Source organism: Panthera tigris, chromosome A1 (assembly GCF_018350195.1).
Source record: "Panthera tigris isolate Pti1 chromosome A1, P.tigris_Pti1_mat1.1, whole genome shotgun sequence".
NCBI lineage: Eukaryota > Metazoa > Chordata > Mammalia > Carnivora > Felidae > Panthera > Panthera tigris.
In genome coordinates this window covers 3461482-3486466 of record NC_056660.1, presented here as the reverse complement: position 1 = coordinate 3486466, position 24985 = coordinate 3461482, and positions in this window count along the sequence as shown.

Here is a 24985-nt window from a genome sequence, read left to right as displayed (position 1 = left end):
AAGTTGTCTGTGATTGTCAGTCCAACACCAATCTTTCACATGCACTGTGAAAACTCCGTCAGAATCGGACTTGTGAGTTACAGGCTCACTGGAAGCCTCCTTGAGTATGGAAAGCCAGCATCAGAAGATCTGGGGTTGAATATGTGTTGTAGCTGATATTTTAAGCACATATCAGAATATCTGAGGTCATCTTCTCTTGCAAAGACTGTTTTCTCTGGAACATAGAAACATCGAGTTTTCAAAATCTAGTTTACAATGACTATAATACAATGCTGTGTACCCAGCTATAGGATTTAAAAGCATGTTCATGAGAGAACTAGTATTTGATCAATGCCTCCAATGCATCTTTAGCAATATGTGTATTACATCGTTTGGTATTCATGCAATTATTATTGAAATGATGTATACAAACGCCTTGGCTGGTAAGTGGCAAATCTGGACGTCCATTTCGCGGTTGTCTTTTTTTTTTAATGTAAAATTTTCAGACCTTGCTTTTAATTTCTCCTCCTTTGCAGTTGAGAGGATATTTAAAAATCTTCAGGAGTTTCTTATCACATTAGAAAGGGCAAACTGTATTATTGTACAAAACGTTAAAATGTATGTTAATTGTGATTACACAAATGCAGCTGAGTCTTGTTTGTGCCTCAGGGTAGCTTCTATTACTTATGCAAATCCACCACTATTTCTGCAACTCCACTAAAACGTTGGTTGATGGCACTGGAGTGATAATTATTCTATCATATTCTTGTTTATAGAATAGCGTTTCCCAACTGTGTTCTGTGGAATGCTCTTATTTTTTTTTTAATGTTTACTTATTTATTTTGAGAAAGAGAGAGCATGCGGGAAGGGTAGAGAGACAATCTCAAGCAGGGTCCCCACTGCTGGTACAGAGCCCAACACGACACGGGGCTCAGTCCCTTGACTGTGAGATCATGACCTCAGCCAAAATCCAAAGTCGGTCGCTTAACCAACTAAGCCACTCAGGCACGCCAGGGTGGCTTATTCTTTACCATGCTCAGAGGTGTGGTCATACAGGCTTGAGAAATTATATTACAAAGTTCTAGAAAGTTCTCTTTGCTTCGGAATTTCTCAGAGTCCTTAAATTATAATGTTCATTGTGCACCTACAGAGATACTTCATGCGCAGGCATTTCCAAACTTATGTGAACACATAGAGATGGGCTAGATGGGTGATGGGCACTACGGAGGGCACTTGTTGTGATGAGCGCTGGGTATTGTATGTCAGTGAAGAATCACTGAATTCTACTCCTGAAAAGCAAAAAAGAAGGAAAAGAAAGGAAATAAAGGATGCAAAAACCTTTGAACTTTGTGAAGTAAAATAAAAGGGAAATGCAAATCACCCTCCCTCCCCTCACAAAACCCAGAATATACATATATATATATATATATATATATATATATATATATATATATATATTTAAATAAGAAATCCACTCTCATTCACCTGGAGTCTTGCTCAGAAAAGCAGCTTGGGAGATAATAGTTTAACTGTTGGAGGAAAGAATTGTCTTCCCCCATTTTGATTTATTTTTTTTAATGTTTATGTATTTGTGTGAGAGAGAGAGAGAGACAGAGTGTGAGCAGAGAAGGGGCAGAGAGAGAGGGAGGCACAGAATCTGAAACAGGCTCCAAGCTCTGAGCTGTCAGCATAGAGCCTGACTCGAGGTTCAAACCCACAAACCCCGAGATCATGACCTGAGCCAAAATTGGACATTTAACCAACTGAGCCACCCGGGCACCCTTCCCTCTTTTGATTTAATCACTGCCAGAATCAGATGAGGAAATTGAGGCTTATGTGTGTAAATAATATGCCTGCTGTGTCTTCTCAAATTACAGCTTCCTAAAACATAAATATCTCGTGTAATTTAAAATTGCAAGCATGCAACTTAAGGCTATGGTGGTAGATGGCCACTCCATGGTTATATCAAACCTTCTTTTATTTGAAATTAAACCATTTGCAATTCGGTCATATCAAAATCTGCGTTTTCCTGTACCCCTTTATAATTTTGCTTCCCCCACCGAAATCACATACAGAAAAATTTTGAATTTTTAAAGGAAATTCTATAAGGAAAGATAACCAACAGATTCTTTGGATTATTTTTAGGGCCTGATTTAGAAGACTTATACTGAGGGATATTTTCAAAGTATTTTTATTTCAAGTCATAATTTTCAAAACCAGCGCTGGATTGTTTTGTGTATCTTCAGAGATGCCTTACATTCATCATATGAGGCTATGTTTTCCTTTTGGATATAATAGAATGTTATTTGGGCAGCGTCTTCTGAATAAGCTTGATTAACATACTTGTCATACCATTCTTGGTCAAACACAAAGTCTAATTATAAAGACACACTACTGTGTTGTTGGCCATTCCAGAAAATAGAACACAAAGCATGTATTAAACAATGGAATCATTGACTCAAGCACATTTCATCTCAGTGTGAACATTCACAGGATGTAGAAACTCTAGCATATTGACTAAAGATGTGGTTTTGCAAGTTTCTCTCAACTTTGGTTATAAACACTGTTTGGTTAGGGCACAAATAAGGCCGTATTCCTTGTAATGATCCAATTTAACATGATGTTGAACTCTTGTGTCTCATATTGAAGGCATTTTATTTTTCTCCAGGTTCTTCTTCCACCGATAGAAAAGGCCAGCCTGGTTATGAAAAGCAAGACGGTCTTTCATGGAGTCACTCTGTCCCCTGAATCACCCAGGCTGGTTTCATGTTGTGACAGGGCCATCCCAGTACAGATGTTCCTGGACTTCAACTCTGAGAACTTGTTCAAGCCGTTCTTTTGATTCTCAGAAGCTGGTCTCACCCAGGCACCGGCTCACGATCAGCATGGGGACCTACTTGTATCTGTGGGACCAACACGGCATCCTGTGACTCCCCAAGGGCAAGGTGGGTCCGTGCCAAAAGAAATTAAAATCATCCTGCAAGAGATCAGCCTCCAACACTACAACATTCCCACAAGTTGGTTTCTGAACCCAGCCAGAGAAAAAGAAAGTTCCTCTTTATGGGAACTTTATTCTAAAAACAACATCAGAATTATGAAAGAGCACATAATTATACAGTCGAATTTGATGCATAGCGGGCATTGTTCGTGTTTTGTGCCACTGAAGTGATATCCTCAGGCTGGTGAATTCTGAGTCAGTTTGTATGAAGTCACAAAACATTATGGCCAAAAGTGGCCTTCGATATAACTATTGAGTTTGCAGATGACAAGGGAAGGATGGGCACAGATACTCATTCAAGAAAGGAGTGGACCAGTTCTAATAAAACTTTTTTTTAAGGTTTATTATTTTTTAAGGTTTATTATTTATTTAAGGTTTATTTTTGAGAGGAAAAAGCGTGAGTGGAGGGGGGAAGAGAGACGGGGACAGAGGATCCGAAGCAGGCTCCGCGCTGAAAGCAGAGCGGCGGATGCGGGGGCTCGAACCAACAAACCGTGAGATCGGGACCTGAGCCAAAGTCAGATGCTTACCCAACTGAGCCACCCAGGCACCCCAGAAGTGGCATTACTCTAAAATGGTACTCAAAGACACGTCAGCAGTTCTCAAGATTTACAAATAGAATGAAGTTATATTTTCATATTAACCAGGCCTGAAAATCATTAGCACAAACACTGATGAGAATCAGGAAACAGGTGGTATATGAACTTAAAGGGGTAAGAACCCAATTAACACTGAATGAGACCAGGATCTATTTAAAGCAAAACTGAGGCAAATATCATCTGCTTTTACTCAAATGTGGAATTTAAGACACACAACAGATGAATATAGGGGAAGGGAAGGAAAAATAAGATAAAAACACAGAGGGAGACCAACCATGAGCCTCTTAACTACAGAGAACAAACTGAGGGTTGCTGGAGGGAGGTGGGTGGGGGGCTGGGCTAAATGGGGGATGGGCACTGAGGAGGGCACTTGCCGGGATGAGCCCTCGGTGTTAATGTAAGTGATGAATTGCCGGGTTCTACTCCTGAAACCAAGACTACACAGTGTGTTAACTAACTTGAATTTAAAGAAATAAACTTAAAAAGGCCTTTATGTCATCATGGTGTCTAAAACATACTTTAGAAATGTTTTCCTTTGTCATTTAAGAAAATTGAGGGGCGCCTGGGTGGCTCAGTCGGTTGAGCGTCCGGCTCCGGCTCAGGTCGTTATCTCACGGTCCGTGAGTTCGAGCCCCGCGACGGGCTCTGTGCTGACAGCTCAGAGCCCGGAGCCTGCTTCAAGTTCTATCTCTCCCTCTCTCTGCCCCTTCCTCTCTCATGCTCTGCCTGTCTCTCTCTCTCAAAAATAAATAAACATTAAAAAAAATTAAAAAGAAAAAGAAAAGTGAAACGTTTTGGGGCACTTTTAAGAGGCAAAGACAAAAAAATAGAGCAAAAGAATTTTCCAGATTCTGTTTAAATTATGGTTGCTATTATTTGACATCACCCCTAAAAGTAGGGATTTGTTAAAACTGTACGTAAAACGCTTAACAAAGGATCATGGTGCTCTCTGGTGGTAATATCTTTGTGTCTTCCTGAAAAAATAAAATAAAACCAACTGAGTTCTAGAAGGGAAATAGGCAATGAATAACGATTTTTAAAAACTTCTATTCAATAATCTTTTCACGTAATTAGGTTGTATTTTTTTTTCTAGCTTAAGTTCATTATAAGACTCCATCATACATGTTTAGCCCAAGGATGTATGGGAAATGCAATTCTGTTCTGGTGTGGAGATAAAATTCTGTCTGCGCTTCTCTATGCCCTCTGATGCGTGTGAATGTTGGGGTTTAGGGCCTCTGTGGATGGAGGGCGAGGGATCAGTAAAACCGTAGCAAACTAAATTTGGGCACCACCAAGAAGGTCAATGACACCTCTGTGGTAACTCGCTAGGGACACCTCTCTGAAATGGATGAGGAAATGTGACCAGATGATTTTGCAAAGCACACACATCCCCACAAAACCCCTAAGCAATCATACAAATTCTAATCTTATAAGAAAGTTTCTCGTGATAGAAACAAATGAATGGGGTGAATGCCCTGCTTAATAAGTAAGGGACAAAGGGGTGCCTGGGTGGCTCAGTCGGTTAAGCATCCAACATCAGCTTCTGTCATGATCTCACAGTTCGTGAGTTCAAGCCCCAGGTCGGGTTCTGTGCTGACAGCTCAGAGCCTGGAGCCTGCTAAGGATTCCGTGCCTCCCTCTCTCTCTCTGCCCCTCTCAACGCATACTCTGTCTGTCTATCTTTCTCAAAAATAAGGAAACATTAAAAAAAAAAAAAGAAATGAGGCACAAAAATGAAAAGGCACAGGGAGGTGCAGACTTCCCTGTTGATAGGATGATATGTTATATGATAGACTGTGACACAGGAAGCAGATGATGATCTCTAAAGTAAAGGAATCTAGATAATGTTTAGATGACATAAAGTGGTTCTTCCCATCAGATCCAAAGTCCCTTTCTTGTAACAAAATAAAATTTTGAAATAACCTGGCTAATATTGTACAGGAAGTTAGGATGGTCTAGCGATAGCCTGTAACATAATTAATATACGAATATTTTGTAACAATCTCTATTATTTTAAATGGAAATTGTAGATAACATAGTCTACCTACAGATACAACTTTAAAAAATCAATGTAATTCTACAACTGCATTCTAGATTGGAAATAAAGGAAAGTAATTTTTTTTTTTTTTTTTTTTTTTTGAGAGAGGGAGAGAGCAAGGGAAAGGGACAGAGGGAGAGGGAGGGAGAGAATCTGAAGCAGGCTCCCTACTCAGTGTGGAGCCCCCTCAGGGCTTGATCCCACAATCCCGGGGTTGTGATCTGAGCTGAAATCAAGCCTCAGACACTCAACTGACTGAGTTGCCCAGGAGCCACAAGGAAAGTAAATTAAAAAAAACAAAAACGTATTGCAATCTAAGTTTCGAGTGCCATGATGAAGTAAATCTACAAATGCAAAGCTAGCGTAGCCTGATACTGCATTATAATTATATCCATGTCTCAAATATGCTTTGTGAACAAATCTTGCTAAGGCGCTATAAAAAAAAATGTATGCTCTTCCCTTAATTTGCTTGATTGTTATATTTTTGGAAAATGTAATGTATTTTAATGGAAACCATGCAAAAATACTTTGTATTTACATATAAGATGGAGAGAGTGTCTAAACTCAGATAAACATAGGCAGATTTGCAGCTACAGGACGTCTCCTAGACTTTTGAGATTTGTCTGGGACTTAGGACAATTCTTCCTTTTGTAGGCCTGTTCACTTATGGAAAACGTCTAGCCTCTCCGTTCTCCGACTGTTAAACGCCAGCAGAACGTCTCCCATCATTGTGACAGCAGGAAAGTGCTTCCAAAAATGCCATCCGGAGACCCATAAGCTCGGCGGAGAGCCCCTGGCACGAACACAAGGTGTCCAGGAAGGGCCCTAAGCCCCTGGGCTGACTGGGTTCTCCGAGTCAATGTGTCAGGGCAATGACGTTCTCAGATTGGTTGTAATTCTGATCTCGTGAAGAAATGCCAAGGGTTTAAGATCCGGGAGACGCCTGGCTGGTACGCCGATAGCTTTACTGGCTTTTTAATTTTTAAGAAAACGCAGTCGCCCTTGTCACTCACATCAGCATCCGGTTTGGTCTGCTGACGGATATCCCTTCTGACCCTGGTCATCGGCCTCATCGTTCAAAGCTCTACACCTTGCACAGGCGTGCCGTTCATGCCTATGGAGTGATGAACGGGGCTGGCCATCCAGGGCGTGCTCTGAGTCCCGGCCTGGTAGCCCCGTGCCCCTTTCTGATTTACCTACCCGGAGGGGACAACTTTTCCTCAGTGAAGTGATATAGACCGGGGGCAGAAGACAGGGCCTGATCTGGACCCACAGGCAGCCGGGTCCGGTAGCTGCTCGCCCTCCTTGGGCCCTGCACGCCGCACCGGAGGCCACTCGGGGGGGTGTCAGGCAGCCACACGCAGGTGCCTAGCTGGAGGGGCCAGCCCCAGGGTGCACATGTTGGTGGGGGCCGGGTTGGGGGGTGGGTATCCGGGCTGGTGTCTGGCACTCGTGTTGTGGCTAAGAACTGAGCTGGGTGCCGGCCTGGTTGCTGGGAGCCGGTGGGGTCGAGGAGGGAAACCTCGGTGGCTGGCGTCCGGCACCTGCACAGCCCCAGAGGTTGGAGTTGGCTGCCAGCGTCATTCCTGGGCTCCGCCAGAGGGAGGGAGGGACCCAGGCAGCTGGCAGCCACAAAGGCAAATATCTGTGGGGGTAAAGGCCAATGAAACAGGCAGGAGATCTGGGACACTTATGGCAGCCATGGGTCTCGTCGGTGGCAGAATCTGATGAGCTCGTCCGCCAAGCAACAATCATCCGTGAACCACGATTGCTCCTGCTGCGTGGCTGCTGTTTGGTAACCCTTGCTTTTCTGCCTTGTTCCTGTTGCCTCTACATGTCTCAGCGTTGCTGGTCTGGGACAGCTGAAACCGAAGTGCCACGCCCCAAAAGCTCACCCCACCCTCCCCTTCTCTTTCTGGCAAGGGATCTCCTTCAAGTTGGGAAATTCCGTCTTGAGACGGAACAAGGGCAGCTTGAGGGTTGGGGTGACGCAGGTGAAATGAAGCTCTCTGCCTTCTCTTCTGGTGCCATTGCTCTCAGGTGCTTTTTTTTTTATTTTTTATTTTTTTTTATTTCCCGTGTTTCTAGAGTTTCTTCTGTGGGTGCTAGAGTGCTCCCAGATCTGTTTTTATTCATGGGTAGAGGCATATTATTGGGGGACAAAGACTGGGGTTTCCTACATCATCATTTTGGTGACATCTGTGAGGGCAGTTCTAGAGTTCTGCTAACATTTGCCCATAATGGGGGAATTTTTAAACTTTTTTTTTTTTTTTTTTTTTTAGCTCAGAATATGTTCTTGAGGCTGAGTTCATTTACTTTATCAGGTCTGGGAAGTTTTTAGTTTGACATTTTTTTTAAATTTTTTTTTAACGTTTACTTATTATTGAAAGGCAGAGAGAGATAGAGCATGAGCAGGGGAGGGGCAGAGGGAGAGGGAGACACAGAATCCAAAGCAGGCTCCAGGCTCTGGGCTGTCAGCACAGAGCCCGACGCCGGGCTCCAACCCACGAACCCAGAGATCATGACCTGAGCTGAAGTCGGATGTTTAACCGACTGAGCCACCCAGGCGCCCCCAGTTTGACATTTCTTAAAATATTGCCTTATACAGTCCTTATTTCTCTGTTCTTTCCTCTTAGTGGTCTTGTAAGATTTCTGTTGGATCTTCTCATTTTGCATTTCATGCGTCTTAACTCCCTTTCATAGTTCCCATCTCTTTTTCCCTATGCCATGTATTCTGGTTAATTTCTTTCTTTTTTTCCATCAGCTCATTATTCCTCTCTTCAACAGTGTCTACTTAAAACATGCCATTTATTGAGTTTTTAATTTCCATAATGACATTTGTTAGAAGTTCTCTCTTGTTTCTTTTTTTTTAATGTTTCTTTTTTTAATTTTTATTTTAAATGTTTACTTATTTATTTTTGAGAGAGACAGTGAGAGAGAGAGGGAGAGGGAGAGAGAGAGAGCACAAGCAGGAGAGGGGCAGAGAGAGACACACACAGAATTCGAGGCAGGTTCCAGGCTCTGAGCTGTCAGCGCAGAGCCTGACATGGGGTTTGAACCCATGAATTGTGAGAACATCACCTGAGCCAAAGTCAGACTCTTAAGGGACTGAGCCCCCGGGCACCCCTAAAATGTTTATTTTTGAGAGAGAGAGAGTACATGTGTGTGCAAAAGAGGGGCAGAGAGAGGGAGATAGAGAACCACAAGCAGGTTCCGGTGCTGTCAGCACAGAGCCCGATGCGTGGCTCAAACCCACGAACCATGAGGTCATGACCTGAGCTGAATTCAAGAGCCAGATGCTTAACTGACTGAACCACCCAGGTGTCCTCTTTTTTGTTTCTTTATAAAATTTTCCTGGTTAATATTTTAATAGCATCTCTGGCGTTCTCAGAATGTCAGTTCCAGGTTTAATCCTTTAAATCTTTAAAGATTCATCTCCCTGCAGCTCAAACATACTACAATGCCATGTATTTTCTAGTTATTGAACTCCTCTCTGCCAATAATAACTCTGTGCATCACTGCTTAATTAACTTCTGCCCCCCAAAATATAAGCTATATTATTAGGCTTAAAAAGAGTGCAAATCAAATTTGAAGGATATGCTGGTTTCTTGAGAAGTTGCAACTCAAAAATAACAATAAAGATAAGATTCTTCCTGGCACTGCTTATTTATTCTTGCTACAAATATTTGTAGTGCTGCTACTATGTGTCTGGCACCATCTTATATGGGAATGTGAGGTGGAAAAGTCACTAGTCCTTAAAGAGCTTGGAGTTCCAAAAACGAACTTCTAACATTGATGGAATGCGTCCATAGGATATGGAACTCTTTTTCTTATTAACTGACAAGCTGAGAGAGTTGTCTCAAGGACATTTTCTTTGCGGCATCTCTTAGGTAGAAATAAAGAGGTAAGTGACCAGAAACTTACATATTCATATTTGGTCAACAGTGGCAGCCGTTAATGAAAGTGGTTCTTTTCATGGCCAGCACAAAACGATTCTCAAGTTATAAGTTGAGTCTAACAAGCCTTACTCCGTATGGACTAAGAACTCTATTTTATGGTTAAGTAGGGAGTTATGTCTTAAATATTCTCTTGGACTGACTGTTATTAAATACACCTTTCTTTTCTTTTTTTTTTTAATTTTTTTTTTAACGTTTATTTATTTTTGAGACAGAGAGAGATAGAGCATGAATGGGGGAGGGTCAGAGAGGGAGACACAGAATCTGAAACAGGCTCCAGGCTCTGAGCTGTCAGCACAGAGCCCCACGCGGGGCTCGAACTCACAGACTGCGAGATCATGACCTGAGCCGAAGTCGGCCACCCAACCGACTGAGCCACCCAGGCGTCCCACACCTTTCTTTTCAAAAATGAAACACCTTGAACTTCGTTTCAAAAAGCATTAAAAAAGCATTTTTTAAAAGTAGTATGTGTTTAAGATAAAACAACGTGAAGCAGACTGGAATTTTCTTAATCTGCTAAAGGCTATCTATCAAAACCTACAGCAAGTATTGGACATAATAGCAAAATAGCAGAAATAATCTCTTAAGGTGAGGAACTCTACCGGCAGCTGTCTGTTGTCACTCCGTCCATTCAACGTCATGGTTGAAGCCTTAGCCGGCACCGTGAGACCAAACAACAGCAACAACTAACTAGTAAGAACACAAAATTTCGAAAGCTCTAACACTGAAGGCTTTTGGAAAATTGCAAGACAGTTATTCAGATGTGTCCATGTGTCTCTGTGTCGTGTGTACAGTTCAAAGTACAAAATAATAGTTTATAGCCATTATGGAGATAGAGATGGATGATAGATAGATTGATAGATGATAGATAGATAAATAGATTGATCGATGATAGATAGATAGATAGATAGATGATATGATAAATACTCAGAAGTCTGAAGTTACATCTGAGAAGGAAGGGTTGGGGGAAGGGGGAGGGTGGACCTGACTGCATTTGTAAAGACTACTTCTTTAATTAAGAGAGAGATCTCGAGTAAATTAAAGAAAATATTGGGTACAGGAGTACCTGTATTATTTCTGTCCTTTTTAATGCATTGAAATCCTTCATAAATTAAAAATAAAAATAAAAAAACAAAAGGAGTGTCTATGTATTACCACATGATGGCACCATAAATCCACTAATAGCCCTATCTTTCCTTAGTAGTTAGGGGGGAAGAAAAAGGATATGGGTTCTAGCCCATCGATCTACGTAAAAATCAGCAAAATATCTACAGTTTCCTAAACATGGGTAATAAGGTAAGTGCACATGCATATGTGTGTGAAAGAGATACAGAGAGACAGAAACTGAGAGAGACAGAGACAGAATTTTTCTCAGGATAGATCTCCTTGGAACTCAGAGTTAAAAAAACAAAATCCAGCCAATAACAAGGCAGAATCACAGAAAAAGTAAAGTAAACCCTGATTAATTTGGAACCTGCTAAATTTGAATTCAGGTTATTTGGTAAGGAAGTTATACTTCGCATGAACATAAATGGTTTGCTAAAGGCTTCTTTTCTGATCAGCAGAAATAAGATGATTGTGGCAGGGCACCTGGGTGGCTCAGTCGGTTGGGCGTCCGACTTTGGCTCAGGTCATGATCTCACACTCCGAGAGTTTGAGCCCTGCGTCGGGCTCTGGGCTGACGCCTCGGAGCCTGGAGCCTGCTTCGGATTCTGTGTCTCCCTCTCTCTCTCTGCCCCTCCCCTGCTCATGCTCTGTCTCTCTCTGTCTCAAAAATAAATAAGAACTTTTAAAAAAATTTCTTTTAAAAAAGATGATGTGGTTAACTTAAATACGGATGGTCCTAACTTTGACTGCTGAGTTTTAGGATATGACACTGGGTTCATTTATCTAGAAGACGGGTAAGACAACATAATTCACAAAGAATTGTTGTGAGATAATTATGTCCTTACATTGCCACTGAGAAGGACTCTCAGTTAATGTCCCTGGCAGCTTCTAGTTGGAGGAATAGATCATTGCCATCTACTGAAAGAGTCCCAGCCCACCAAACTCCTGTAGAATACATCTCTAGATATAAAAAACAATTAGTTAAAAGAGAAATTCTACTGGAATTCTACTGGAATTCTACAGAAATTCTACTGTAACCTGGGGTTTTGAATAACCTATTAAAAATATCCTATTTTCTTGAGGAAACTATATGGTGCTTGGTGGATAAAATGACAAAGATTTTTATTTACTTTGGTTTCACAATAAAATATTTTAAATTCTTACCAAAGCTAAGACCGGAAAGACCATAATTCTTTTTTTTTTTTTGGTCTTTCCAGTTACGAGTAAGCCTGAAATACAAACCTAGTTTGACTTCGTGAAATGGTATTACTACTTTTATGATTTTTGTCTTTCACAGCTATCATAAAAACAAGAAAGAAAGAAAAAAAAAAGGAGTACTCCCAGAAATGTTCTTGGGCCAACTTTGTGATTGCTGTGTTATCTCAAAAATATGCGCAACATTTTTTCTCAAGTTGGCATGCGATAAAGTTTCAATAACACTTAGATAACAGTATTTAAGTAAGACACGCTGATAACAGCACTGGGATAGTGCAGGGCTGTGGAGTCGCCAGCATTAGCTGTAGCTTCTAAAGCCAGAATGGCATGAAGGGGTTTCCTTTGTTTGATTAGGTGGCTTTGGTTTTACCAAAGAAATTGAATGGGAAATTGTGAGTTAGAGTTCTACAGTTAGAGAAGGAGAGGATACAAATGCAGGGGGTGACTAGTCTAATCTTGCTGGTAGAAAGCGGATTTGGAGGTGAAGTAGAAATCAGGCTTTGTGGGTGGTGAAATTAAGAAAACAACTCATAATGACAGTCTTGAGGGGTGAGGTCTGAAGGTGATTTGAGTTGTGGTCTTTTCAAGTGGTTTTACAAGGCGTCAGGGTTAACATCTAAAGTTTGAAGCTTTTAGGTGATAGTTTTAGGACCAAGGGAACAATAATGTTAACACAGTGTGTGTTACAGTTACAGGATCTTCGTATTTAAAAGGCCTATAAGAAAGCAAATCGTGAAGATTTGTTTGCCGATGTCCAAAGGAAGGTCTCTGTCTTTGCTCAGATAGAAGCCCAGGATGTTTGGTGAGTGAGAAGAGAGGAGGGAGGGAAGGGTTTGCGTCTCAACCTCCCCTTCCTGCAAATTATTTTCAATTCAGTTATCTTGAGAAACTTAGAGCTGGCAATGAGCTTGCAATCTAATCACCTTATTTTAAAGTGAATAAATGTGAGATACAATGAAGTTTCCTGGCTTATTTCAAGCAGGGGGAAAGCCTCAGTTATCTGAAGTGGTTGAGATGTGCCAGGATAATTTGGTTTTCAGGGCTTGGAGCTTGGAGCGAGGGGGGAGCCGTTTGTGATCAGTGTGCTAGCCACCCATCCGGGAACCTCTGAGAATCAGGGAGCAAAGATCAAAAGAAGAATGCCAGGTGTTAAATGAGAGGGTATGCTGCCCAAGGTCAGAATGTAATGAAGAGAAATTTACTTTGCATGGGCTGGATTTTTTGTTGTTGTTTGTGTGTGTGTGTGTGTGTGTGTGTGTGTGTGTGTGTGTGTTTTAATTAGTTCCTAAGGCTGCAATGGGTTACAAAGTAGAAATATATTGTCTCATAGTTTTAGAGGCTAGGAGTTTGAGATCAAGATGTCAGGGAAGCCATGTTACCTCTGAAGGTACTGGGGAAGGTTCTGTTGCAGGCCTCTCTCCCAGCTTCTGGCATTTCCTTGCCTTTGGGTCTGTGGCTCCAGTCTTTACATGGTGTTCTCTTTCTGTGTGTCTGCTTCTTCACATGGCACTCTTTTTATAAGGGCATCGGTCATATTGGATTAGAGGCTCACACTATTTGGTTAGAGCCAATGTAATTGGTTACATCCAATGGTTACATCCTAATTGGTTACATCCAATGACCCTATTTCCGGAGAATCTCACATTCTGAAGTTTCACACTTAGGACTTCAACATAGCTAGTTTGGAGGCACACAATTTAATCCACCACAGGGGGTAGCTGAATCCATCATTCATAATGATGGATTCTTTGAGTAACCCAGTCTTTCTAGTTATGGTGAGGGATTTTGTCTACACCTGACATTTTCTTATTCCCTAGGGCTCGCTTCTTAATCTTTTTTCCCACCCTATGCCTTTTTCCTGGAAAGATCATCCACTCCCAAGGCTTAAACTGCTATCTCCAAATTGATGATTCCCCAATCTCTCTGACCAGGCCATATCCCTCACCTGAAGTCTGGACCTATTTAATCCACTGCCTGCTGGCATATCACTGCATATCATCCAGGCACAGAAACCTCCATGGACAACAAATTTAACATATCCTTCTTGAATCCCAACCCAAGGCAGTTCCGAGCCCAGTTGAAAGTTGCCTCCATTGGGCCATCATCTGACCCTATGACTTGGGTGACATCTTTGGTCCTTCTTTTCGGTGCTTCTATGTCCAGTAAGCCATTCAACTTCACAGACTCAGTCTACCTCTTTGCTTTAATTCCTATGTTTTGTCCTCTTCCTCACAGATTCCTTCCTTCTGGTCTTTGTCCTTCTCTAATCCATCCTCAACACTGAGACCAGGGAAATCTTTCTGAAACTCAACTCCAACCATTTACTCACCTATTTGGATCCAAAGTCTTGAAGATTTTATCCCCAGACACGGCTTCAGCTCTCCTCTTCACTTTCATAGGTCATTAATTTTTCAAACATTTATTGAGAAACTGCCGTGTGCCTGGCACTGGTCTAGGCACGTAGAGGCACAAAGCAGAAGTGACCCTAACCACACATTCTAAAGTTGTATGTAAATATCCAAATAAACGCAAAACACACAAGGAGAAAACCCATCTGTTCCTCAGGTGACTGACAACCTAAACTGGGGCGTTTTATCACAGTATCCCCCTCAAAGTTTCCCCTAAGTGTGTTTTATCATGCCAGGTGTTCCATAAGTTATATAGAATTTGGACAGATCAAATTTTATATTTGAAATATGTGTGTGAAAATAGTGTATACAATAAATTCTGGCGATTATGCATAATGTATAAACATTATTGCTGTAACCTTCACATACATAGGTTTCCGTATCTCTTGAATATCTACTATGAGTGGAACTGGGGGTCATATGGGAGCTCACTTGTTAACATCTCGAAGGACTGCTGAACTGTTTCGCAAAGGGGTTGTACAACTTTACATTCCTACCAGCGAAATATAAGGGTTCTAACGTTCCCACTTCTTCCTAGGACTTTCTATTGTCGGTCTTTTTTAATGTAGCCATCTAGTTGACATTATGTGCTATTTCATTTTGGCTTTGATTGGCATTTCTGTAGTGACTAAAATTTCCACCAACGGATGAACGGAAAAATAAATACGGTATATCCATACAATGGAATATTAGTTGGCAACGAGAAGAAATGAACTACAGATCCAGGCTGCAACGTGAAGGAGATTAAAAGACATTATTCTCAGTGAAAGAAGCCAGTCAAAAAATTTCACATGTTGTACGGACTCATTTATGTGAAATGTCCAGAACAGGCAAATCTTCAGAGAAAGAAAGTAGGCTAATTGTTGCCTAGGCCTGGGGTCAGAGGGAATGGAAAGTATTGCTAATAGGTGCAAGACACTTTTTTGAGGTGATGAAAACATTCTAAGATTGAATCACGATGATGGTTGCCCAACCCTTTAAATATACTAAACCTCATTAAATTGTACATTTAAATGAGTGAACTTCATGATATTTACAATTATATCTAATAGCAATGAAGGGGCTCCTCGGTGGCTCAGTCAGTTGAGCATCTGACTCCTGATTTTGGTTCAGACCATGATCTCACGGTTCATGAGTTCGAGCTCCTGCTTGGGATTCTCTCTCTCTTGCTCTCTCTGCCCTTCCCCCACTTGCTTTCTCTCTCTCTCTCTCTCTCTCAAAATAAATAAATAAACTTTAAAAAAAGCTGTGAAAAAATAACTATACTTTTGATGACCAAAGTTGTATTTTGCTAACATCAATAAACCTTTAGTAATATGAATAAATACCTAATGAATTTTTACAAACTATGTGTTTGGAGATATCCAGCTTTCTCAAATTAGAGAATTTAGCAAGTCCTAAAAAAACCCACACTGTTTTTCAAGAGGTAATAATCCATCAGTCTTTGCCAACACGAAATTGAAACCTGAATGTGGAGTTAAAATCATTTAAATGCCTTCTGTCTTGACCAAATACGGGATTTTGGTCTCAATTAGAAATTGCTCCAAATTGAGAGCTTACATAGCAAATAATTGGTATCCAAGGGCAGAAAGTTCTTTCTTTTATGCAGTTCGTCCTGCAGCGATCTCTTTGTCTGCCGAAGAGATGAAAATCGGAAGCAGAATGGGGAACAACATTTTAGATTAAATTTATGTTCTGCATCGGCGACATTCGCTCTAAAAGATGAATTCATCATAACATTTCAGATTTCTTCTCCAAACCGATTTCACATGCATTTATCTTATTTGGTCCTGAAAAGAAAATTAAAAAAGCTGTGTGGTAGGCGCTAGAGGTATTTACTGTCAACTTTTGATGTTAGAAAGTTTTAACAAGACTTAACATGTCATGAGTACGGAACTGAGATTGGGAACTAAATCCTCTGATTTCCTGTCATTGTCATCATAACCAAACATCTGCCCTCAGCTGAGGCTGAGATGACAAATATGAAGAAAGCAAGCCACTGAAACCAAAACTAATAGTTCACTCACGGTGGCATGCGAGAAAGAATTCCTTGCTGGACTCCAAGTGTGTTTTAGGAACAAAAAAGCATTAACCTCGCGCTAGCTTGTCCAATGAATCACTGTTAAGTATTTTAGCTCAACTTTGTTAACATTTCAGATTCCCGTCCTCGAAACGCTGATCTTCAGGAGGTGACTTTTAAGGGCTTTCGGTTTTAGTTCAAAAGAGGATGGTTTCACTTTACCTGACGAGGTCTTATCTTAAAATTCCAGTGGATGCTTAGCTCCAAGGCTTGTGAAGCCTGTCTCGGAGATCTGCCTTTGATTCGTGTCACAACTTTTGCCATGAGTGGCCCATTCCAAAGCTTGCAATATAATAAGGCTAGCCTAATAAGATAATTAGAAATACAAGACGAGATTCTCAACCTGATATATTGATCACTGCTACTCCTTTTGTGTTGTGGGGGCCAGGATGTAGAGAGGTCTCTGTGCGGCTTCAGAAAGCGCCAAGGTCTCTTCAAAGTAAAACCGATTTTGCAAACAGCCCCTCCTCCCCGGGCTCCCTCAGTCACATGATCAGGTAATGTACTTGATTCACACAAACAGGTAATCCACCAGGCTGCACTCCAGACAGTTAAGTGGCTTTAACGTAAACTCTTATGGCAACGGGGGAGAGGGCGAGATAAAAGCCTCATTTGTCTTTTGAGCACTTGCTGAAAATCTACCCATTATACAGTGCAGACCTGGATGAGGGCTGCAGGGGCCTTTTTGATGTGGAAGAATTTCCTTCGTCCTGGGAAGAGTCAGGGATCCAGCTTCCCTTTCTCCTCGGCAGAATGTGGGTATTTACTCGCTGCACATTCCAGCGCCTTGATAGATGGCTGAGCTGAACTTGGCCTGCCCTGAACCAAGGGGCTCCAGACTTGGACAGCTTCTTTGTTCTGTCCTAGGGTGTCGGCAACTTGGAGTAGTGAGTCTGTCGACTCAGGGGCCTTTCAATGGGAGGACAGATCCTTTGGGTCACCGATGGAGCAACAAAGGTTTGCTTATGGCGCGGTGGCCTCCTCTAAAAAATGGGGTTTTTGTGTCAGGGTATTTATCATGTACCTGTGTCATCATTTCGGGGTTACTGTGGCGGTCCTTTCTTGGACAGCGCACCAAGCCTTTTGTCTACGAATGTGAATATGGCTTTGAAGCCTGGGCGAGGAATACATTACAAGCCTACTGATAGAGAAGCTCAAAAGGAGCAAGATGTGAGAGAGGACAGAGAAAGACACGGAGCTGCTAATGGGGAAACAGGCGGGAATTAATCGAATCATTCTTTAGTTAGAGAAATAAAGCCTTTGTTCCCCACCTTACTAAAAAATCCCAAGTATGTAGGGTCATGTCGGTGTGGTTTCATCTTTTTCCTTATCTGGTTTTATGATTCACAATAAAGCAAGTATTTCAAGGCATTCAAATTAATTATTTCTATGCCCATAAAGCGGTAGGATTAGAGCACCTCGGGGGGAAATAGAGACGCTGTCTTGCAAAGACTCCTTTGGTGGAACCGTATCTCGTAACACAAGTTTAGATTTGACTTGATTTGATTATTCTTCATTCGGAAAAGCCAAGAGGCAGCTTGTTCTGGCGTTCCAGCTTATCAAAGCTATTTGATCAAAATTTCCTTGAGTTTATTTACTTATTTAATTTTAAAATGATCTCAAAGTGAAGTGCGTTTGTTTCAGATTTGCTTTAGTTTGTTTATACAGACACGATCCCAACGTGATCACAGAACTTCTGTAAACGGGGGCAAGAGAGGAGCACGGTGTTAAAATGCTAAAGATTTCCTGGTGAAGGTACTTAGTATTTTATGAACGGGGTGCTGGTTGATTAAGTTTAGGGAAATTAAAAATGGGCCATAGCCATTTCCCTGCATCACATAACATTTAAGCTAAAAATCAGCTGCAATCTCTTAGACAGAAACTTAACCTGCTGAGAAAGGTAGCTGGTTTTTGTCCCTAAGTGTCATTAAATGTTTAGTGATTTTTACCCATAGAAAATCATGACCAAACATGCACTTTTCAAAAATATTGAAGAAAAAAAAAACAACGGTTTACTTATGGATGTGCATGTATGTTTACCTAAAGATAACACGAGTAAAGTGTGTTCTTAGCTATGCTGAAATATAATTTTAGTAGAAAATTCTACTTAGCAACTTTTTTCTGTGTAGCTTTCAATATTTTGAAAATATCTGATAAAAACAGGATACGCCTTTACTTGAATTAACAGAAGCCAACATTTCTTTTTGTTCTGATTACCCCCACTACCTATGGAGATAGATTATGGCTTATCACATGTGAGCTACTGTCTCAGCAAAACCCACACCAAATAAAATATGTATGTATGCACACGTATGTTTATTTTATTTCCCTAAGCTGCTGATTTCTCTCCCTACAGATTTCTTTTTCTGTTTGCTTCTTTTTCCAAATCTTACATTACTGCAGATACACAAAAATCTTACTCTTTCAAATGAGCTAGATGTATAGAATAATCAACTAACCATCTTAAAGGGCACTAGATTTTAAAATGAAATGTGCTCCAGGGGCGCCTGGGTGGCTCAGTCGGTTAAGCGGCCGACTTCAGCTCAGGTCACGATCTCGCGGTCCGTGAGTTCGAGCCCCGCGTCGGGCTCTGGGCTGATGGCTCAGAGCCTGGAGCCTGCTTCCGATTCTGTGTCTCCCTCTCTCCCTGCCCCTCCCCCATTCATGCTCTGTCTCTCTCTGTCTCAAAAATAAATAAAACGTTAAAAAAAAATTTAAAATGAAATGTGCTCTGTTAATGTTAAGGATTCATATAATGGTCAGCTCTTAAAACTATGAATGCAATACGTGGGTAGTCCATTCGGTTGAGCATCTGACTTTGGCTCAGGTTATGATCTCACAGTTTGTGAGTTCAAACCCTGCATCAGGCTCTGTGCTGACAGCTCAGAGCCTGGAGCCTGCTTTGGATACTCTCATTCTCTGTCCCTCGCCCACTTGTGCTCTCTCTCTGTCTCTCAAAAATAAATAAATGTAAAAAAAAAATTAAAAAAAAAACTATGAAAAAATGTTATACTTTATCATGGTAATGTGTTAACTATGAATTCTGTATTCTGTTCACAATAGCACGAAAATATACCGGAACGAGGTGTATCGATCATAATGTCTTCAACAGCAGGCAACAACAAATCAGACTAAATGGTTCGATCCACATGATGTTTGTTATTTATTTAACAAGTAATCAGAAGTGGGCAGACTCAGGTCTTTCAGTTGTTTTGTTCTACCGCTCAAAGTATCTTGACTTTTGGTCTTTATACTCCTTTTCTTTTTATAATAATAAAAATAAATAAAAAGGACCTTTACAATCCCATCTCCTAGATTCAACAATATTTTCTTCTTATATTCTTTTCCCCTTTTCTCTTTCTTCATTGCCGAATTATTTCAGAGAGTGAATATTTCAGTATGCACCACTAAAGATTATAGGTATTTTATTTTTTTCAGTTTATTTATTTATTTTGAGAAAGAGAAAGGGAAAGTGGAAGAGAAAGAGAAAGAAAGAAGGTCAGAGAGAGAGGGAGAGAGAGAATCTCAAGCAGGCTCTGTGCTTTCAGTACAGAGCCACACCTGGGGCTTGGTCTCATGAACAGTGAGATCATGACCTGAGTCAAAATCAAGAGTTGGATGCTTAACTGACTGAGCCACCCAGACATTCCTAAAAATTATAGATATTTTATTACATTAAAAAGTTATCAATACTTTCTTCATATTGTCTCATCTCTAATCCATATTCAAACTTTCTAGAAGTGTCAGAAAGCACAAATTGCCTGCCTTTCTCACTCATCCAGGTTTAGAAGAATTATATGTTTTAGTGCTTAAGAGATCTCCTTTTTCAGGTTCTTTTGGACAAAGCCTGTGTGTAGAAATTAGGGAAAAACATGCAAATGAGCTAATGAGTTGCAAAGACATGTAGTGATGACAATGGATTTACTCATGGAAGAGCCTAGATGTCCATCAACTGACGAATGGATAAAGAAATTGTGGTTTATATACACAATGGAATAATACTTGAAAATGAGAAAGAATGAAATCCTGCCATTTGCAGCAATGTGGATGGAACTGGAGGGTATTATGCTAAGTGAAATAAGTCAGGCAGAGAAAGACAGATACGATATATTTTCACTCATATGTAGATCCTGAGAAACTTAACAGAAGACCATGGGGGAAGGAAAGAAGAAAAAAAAAGTTAACAAACAGAGAGAGAGGGAGGCAAACCACGAGACTCTTAATACAGAGAACAAATTGAAGGTCGATGGGGGTGGGGGAGAGGGGAAAGCGGGTGGCGGGCATTGAGGAGGGCACTTGTTGGGATGAGCACCGGGTGTTGTGTTGGCATAACCAGTTGGAACCACATGTCCTTGTCTGTAAAAACTGAGATTTTCATCATCAACTTTACTCAAAGGCTCAAAGGGGAAAACATACATAAGAGTGCAAAGTGTAACATACGATGCACTGTATACATGCAAACAACTTACTTTTGGGAGCGGATTGAATGGGTGTTTGTATATTCAGAATGCTGTAACTATCACCACCATCGCCTCACAAAGAAACCTTGTACCCTTGTGCCCATCAACAGTTACTTGCTCCCCTGTCCCCTTGTCCAACCCTATGAAATTAATAATTTACTTTCTACTCTCTATAGATCTGCCTATTCTAAACATTTCAAATAAATGGACTCGTGCTATGTGGTCTTGTGTTTGACTTTTTTCTCTTCTCGTAATATTCTCATGTCGCAGCATGTATTGGCACGATTTTCTCCTTTAATTGCTTACTAAGATTCCTTTGTATGGATGTACCATATTTTGCTTTTCTGTTCATAAGTTAACGGAAATTTCACTTATTTCCACTTTTTGGCTATTATAAATAATGCAGCTATGAATTTTCATGTATGAATTTTTGGGTGGTTGTGTTTTCATTTCCCTTGGGTATATACCCAGGAACTACTGTGTCACATAGCAATTCTATGCTGGTTATTTTGTGCTGAGTGTGGAACCTAAGTTTCTCTCCCACCTGCTCCCTCTGCCCCTCCCCTGCTTGCGTGTGCACACGCACTCTCTCTGTCAAAAAATAAAAAATAAAAAATAAATAAATAAAAATAAATCATCCTCCTGGGTGGGGACGTGGCATCTCACTGTGATTTTGATTTTCATTCCCCTAATGTCTAATGATGTTGAGCATCGCTGAGCTTTTTCATCTGCTTTGAGAAATGTCTATCCATCTCTCTGCCCTTAAAAAAAATTAATAGTTTATTTTTAAAGAGAGATTTTAGATTTACAGAAAAGCGACTGAAAGTACTGAGACTTCTTTTTCTTGCCTCATGCCCATTGGTTCCCCAATTAATAACATAGTGCATTATTGTGGCATATTTGATATGATCCGTGAGCTAATATGGATACATTGGTATTAATTTGCTAACTATATTAGGGTTCAAGGTTTGTGTTGCACACCCGGTGTGTTTGCAAGTGTATAATGACATGTTCCCGCTCAGAGTATCGTACACAATAGTTTCACTACCAATCGCCTGTGCTGTATCTACTTGCCTTTCCCTTCTCTCCCTGAGTCTCCGACAACTAGTAACACTTTGACTATTTCCACAGCCTTGCTTTTTCTAGAATGTCATATAGTTGTGCATATGTACGGCCTTTAGTACGTAGCCTTCCCAGAATGTTTTTTTTCCACTTACCAATATTAATTTAATATTTTCCCATGTCTTTTCATAGCTTGAGAGCACCTGTCTTTTAATCATGGAATAATATTTCATTGGGTAGATGTACCACAGGTTTTCCATTTACCTCCTGAAGGACGTCTTGGTTTCCTCCGAGTGTTGGCAATTATGAATAAAACTGCTGTAAACATTCACGTGCGGGTTTTCTTGTGGGTGTGTGTCTTCAGTTCATTCGGGTTAATACCAAAGGGCATGATAGCTGGATTGTAAGATGGGAATATGGTTAGTTTTGTAAAAAAAAAAAAACAAAACTGCCAGGCTACCTTCCAAAGTGTTTGCAGCATTTTTGCGTTCCCACCAGCAGTGGATGAAAGAATTGATTCACATTCTCCCAAGAGTTTGGCTGCCCATGGTTTGGATTTTAGCCATTCTAATGGGCAGTTGGGGGCGTATCAACAGTATTTTAATTTTCAATCCCCTAAGGCCATGTGGTGTCGCTTATATTTTCATATGCTTCTTTGCTATCTCTGTATGTTCTTTGGTGAGGTGTCTGTTCAGATCTGTTACTAGTTTTTGGAAAAACTCTTGTGTGTTTCCTTATTGTGGAGTTTTAAGAGTTATTTGTATATTTTGGACACCAATCCTTTTATCTGATATATGTTCTGCCACTTTTACAAGTCCTTGGCTTGTTTTTTTTTAATTCTCTTAACACTGTCCATTGCAGAGAACAGGTTCTTAATTGGGTTAAGGACCAATTTATTAATTTTTCTTCCATAAATTGTGCTTTTGGTGTTCACTCTAAAAGGTCATCACCACACCCGCGGTCACCTAGATTCTCTCCTGTGTCGTCTTCTAGGAGTTTTATAATCTTGCATTGTATATTTAGGTTTATGATCCATCTTGTGTTAATTTCTATGAAAGGAGTAGAGTCTATATCTAGATTTCTTCTTCTTTTTTCTTTCTTTTTCTTTTCTTTTTCTTTATTTTTGCGGGGGGGGGGGGCGTTGTTCCAGCACCAAGTGTTGGAATGATTATTTTCTCTGTTGAGATACCTTCAATCCTTTATCAAGGATTAGTTTATTATATTTATGCGGGCCCATTTCTGGGCTCTCTCTTCTGTTCTATTGATCTATTTTCCTATTCCTTCCCTGATACCATACCATTTTGATTGCTGTATCTTTTTTTAAAATATAATTTATTATCAAGTTGGCTAACACAAGTGTATACAGTGTGCTCTTGGTTTTGGGGGTAGATTCCCGTGACTCATTGCTTACATACAACATCCAGTGCTCATCCCAACAAGCGCCCTCCTCAATGCCCGTCACCCATTTTCCCTTCTCCCCCACCCTCCCCATCGACCCTCAGTTTGTTCTCTGTATTTAAGAGTCTTATGGTTTGCCTCCCTCTCTGTTTGGAGCTATTTTTTCCCCTTCCCTTGGTCTTCTATTAAGTTTCTCAAGTTCCACATATGAGTGAAAACATATGATATCTGTCTGTCTTTCTCTGCCTGACTTATTTCACTTAGCATAATACCCTCCAGTTCCATCCACGTTGTTGCAAATGGCAGGACTTCATTTTTTTTCTCATTGCCAAGTGATATTCCATTGTATATATAAACAACATCTTCTTTACCCATTCATCAGATGATGGACATTTAGGCTCTTTCCATAATTTGGCTATTGTTGAAAGCGCTGCTATAAACATTGGGGTACAAGTGCCCCTATGCATCAGCACTCCTGGATCCCTTGGGTAAATTCCTAGCAGTGCTATTGCTGGGTCATAGGGTAGTTCTACTGTTAATTTTTTGAGGACCCTCCACACTGTTTTCCAGAGTGGCTGTACCAGTTCGCATTCCCACCAACAGTGCAGGAGGGTTCCCGTTTCTCCACATCCTCACCAGCATCTGTTATTTCCTGAGTTGTTCATTTTAGCCATTCTGACTGGCGTGAGGTGGTATCTCAGTGTGGTTTTGATTTGTATTTTCCTGATGATGAGCGATGTTGAGCATCGTTTCATGTGCCTGTTGGCCACCTGGATGTCTTCTTTGGAAAAGTGTCTATTCATGTCTTCTATCCATTTCTTCAGTGGATTATTTGTTTTTCGGGTGTTGAGTGCTGTATCTTAAGGGTAATTATTGAAGTAAGTCAATTCTCTGATTTTGTTCTTCTCTATCATTGTTGTGTTGGATATTTTCAGTCTTTTTCCTGTTCATATAAACCTTAAAATCAGCTTGTCAATATCCACAAATAACTTGCTGCGATGTTGATGGTCTTCGAATTTATAGACTAAATTGGTAGAAACTGATATCTTAACAATATTGTCTCTTCTTACCCATGAAAGTGGAATATCTCTCTATATATTTAGATCTTTGATTTCATTCATCAGAACATTGTAGTTTCTCTCCTATTGATCTTGCACATTTTTTGTTAGATTTATACTTAAGTATTTAACTTTTGGGGGCTAATGTAAACAGTACTGTTTTTAACTTCAAGTTCCATCTGTTCATTGCTGGTATATATGAAAACAATTGACTTTTGCATATTAACCTTGTATCTTGCCACCTTGATCCAGGCACTTATTAGTTCTAGGAGGTTTTCTTGATTGATTGTTTGAGATTTTATACACAGACGTAGGCAATCATATCATCTGTGAACAAAAACGATTTTCTTTATGCCTTTGCTTGCTTTAAAAATTGGTTTACGTTTTTTATTTCCTAATCCAACATTACAAAGATTTCTTTTGTTTTCTTATAAGAATTTTATAATTGAACTTTTTCATTTAGGTTTATAATCCATTTCGAGTTAATTCTCGTGTACGTTGTGACAAAAAACAATCCAACTTCATTATTTTGCATTAGAGATCTTGCTGTACCGGCACCGTTTATTGGAAAGACCAATCTCACTCCATTTAATTGTCTTGGCATTCTGTTGAAAATTGATTAATCAT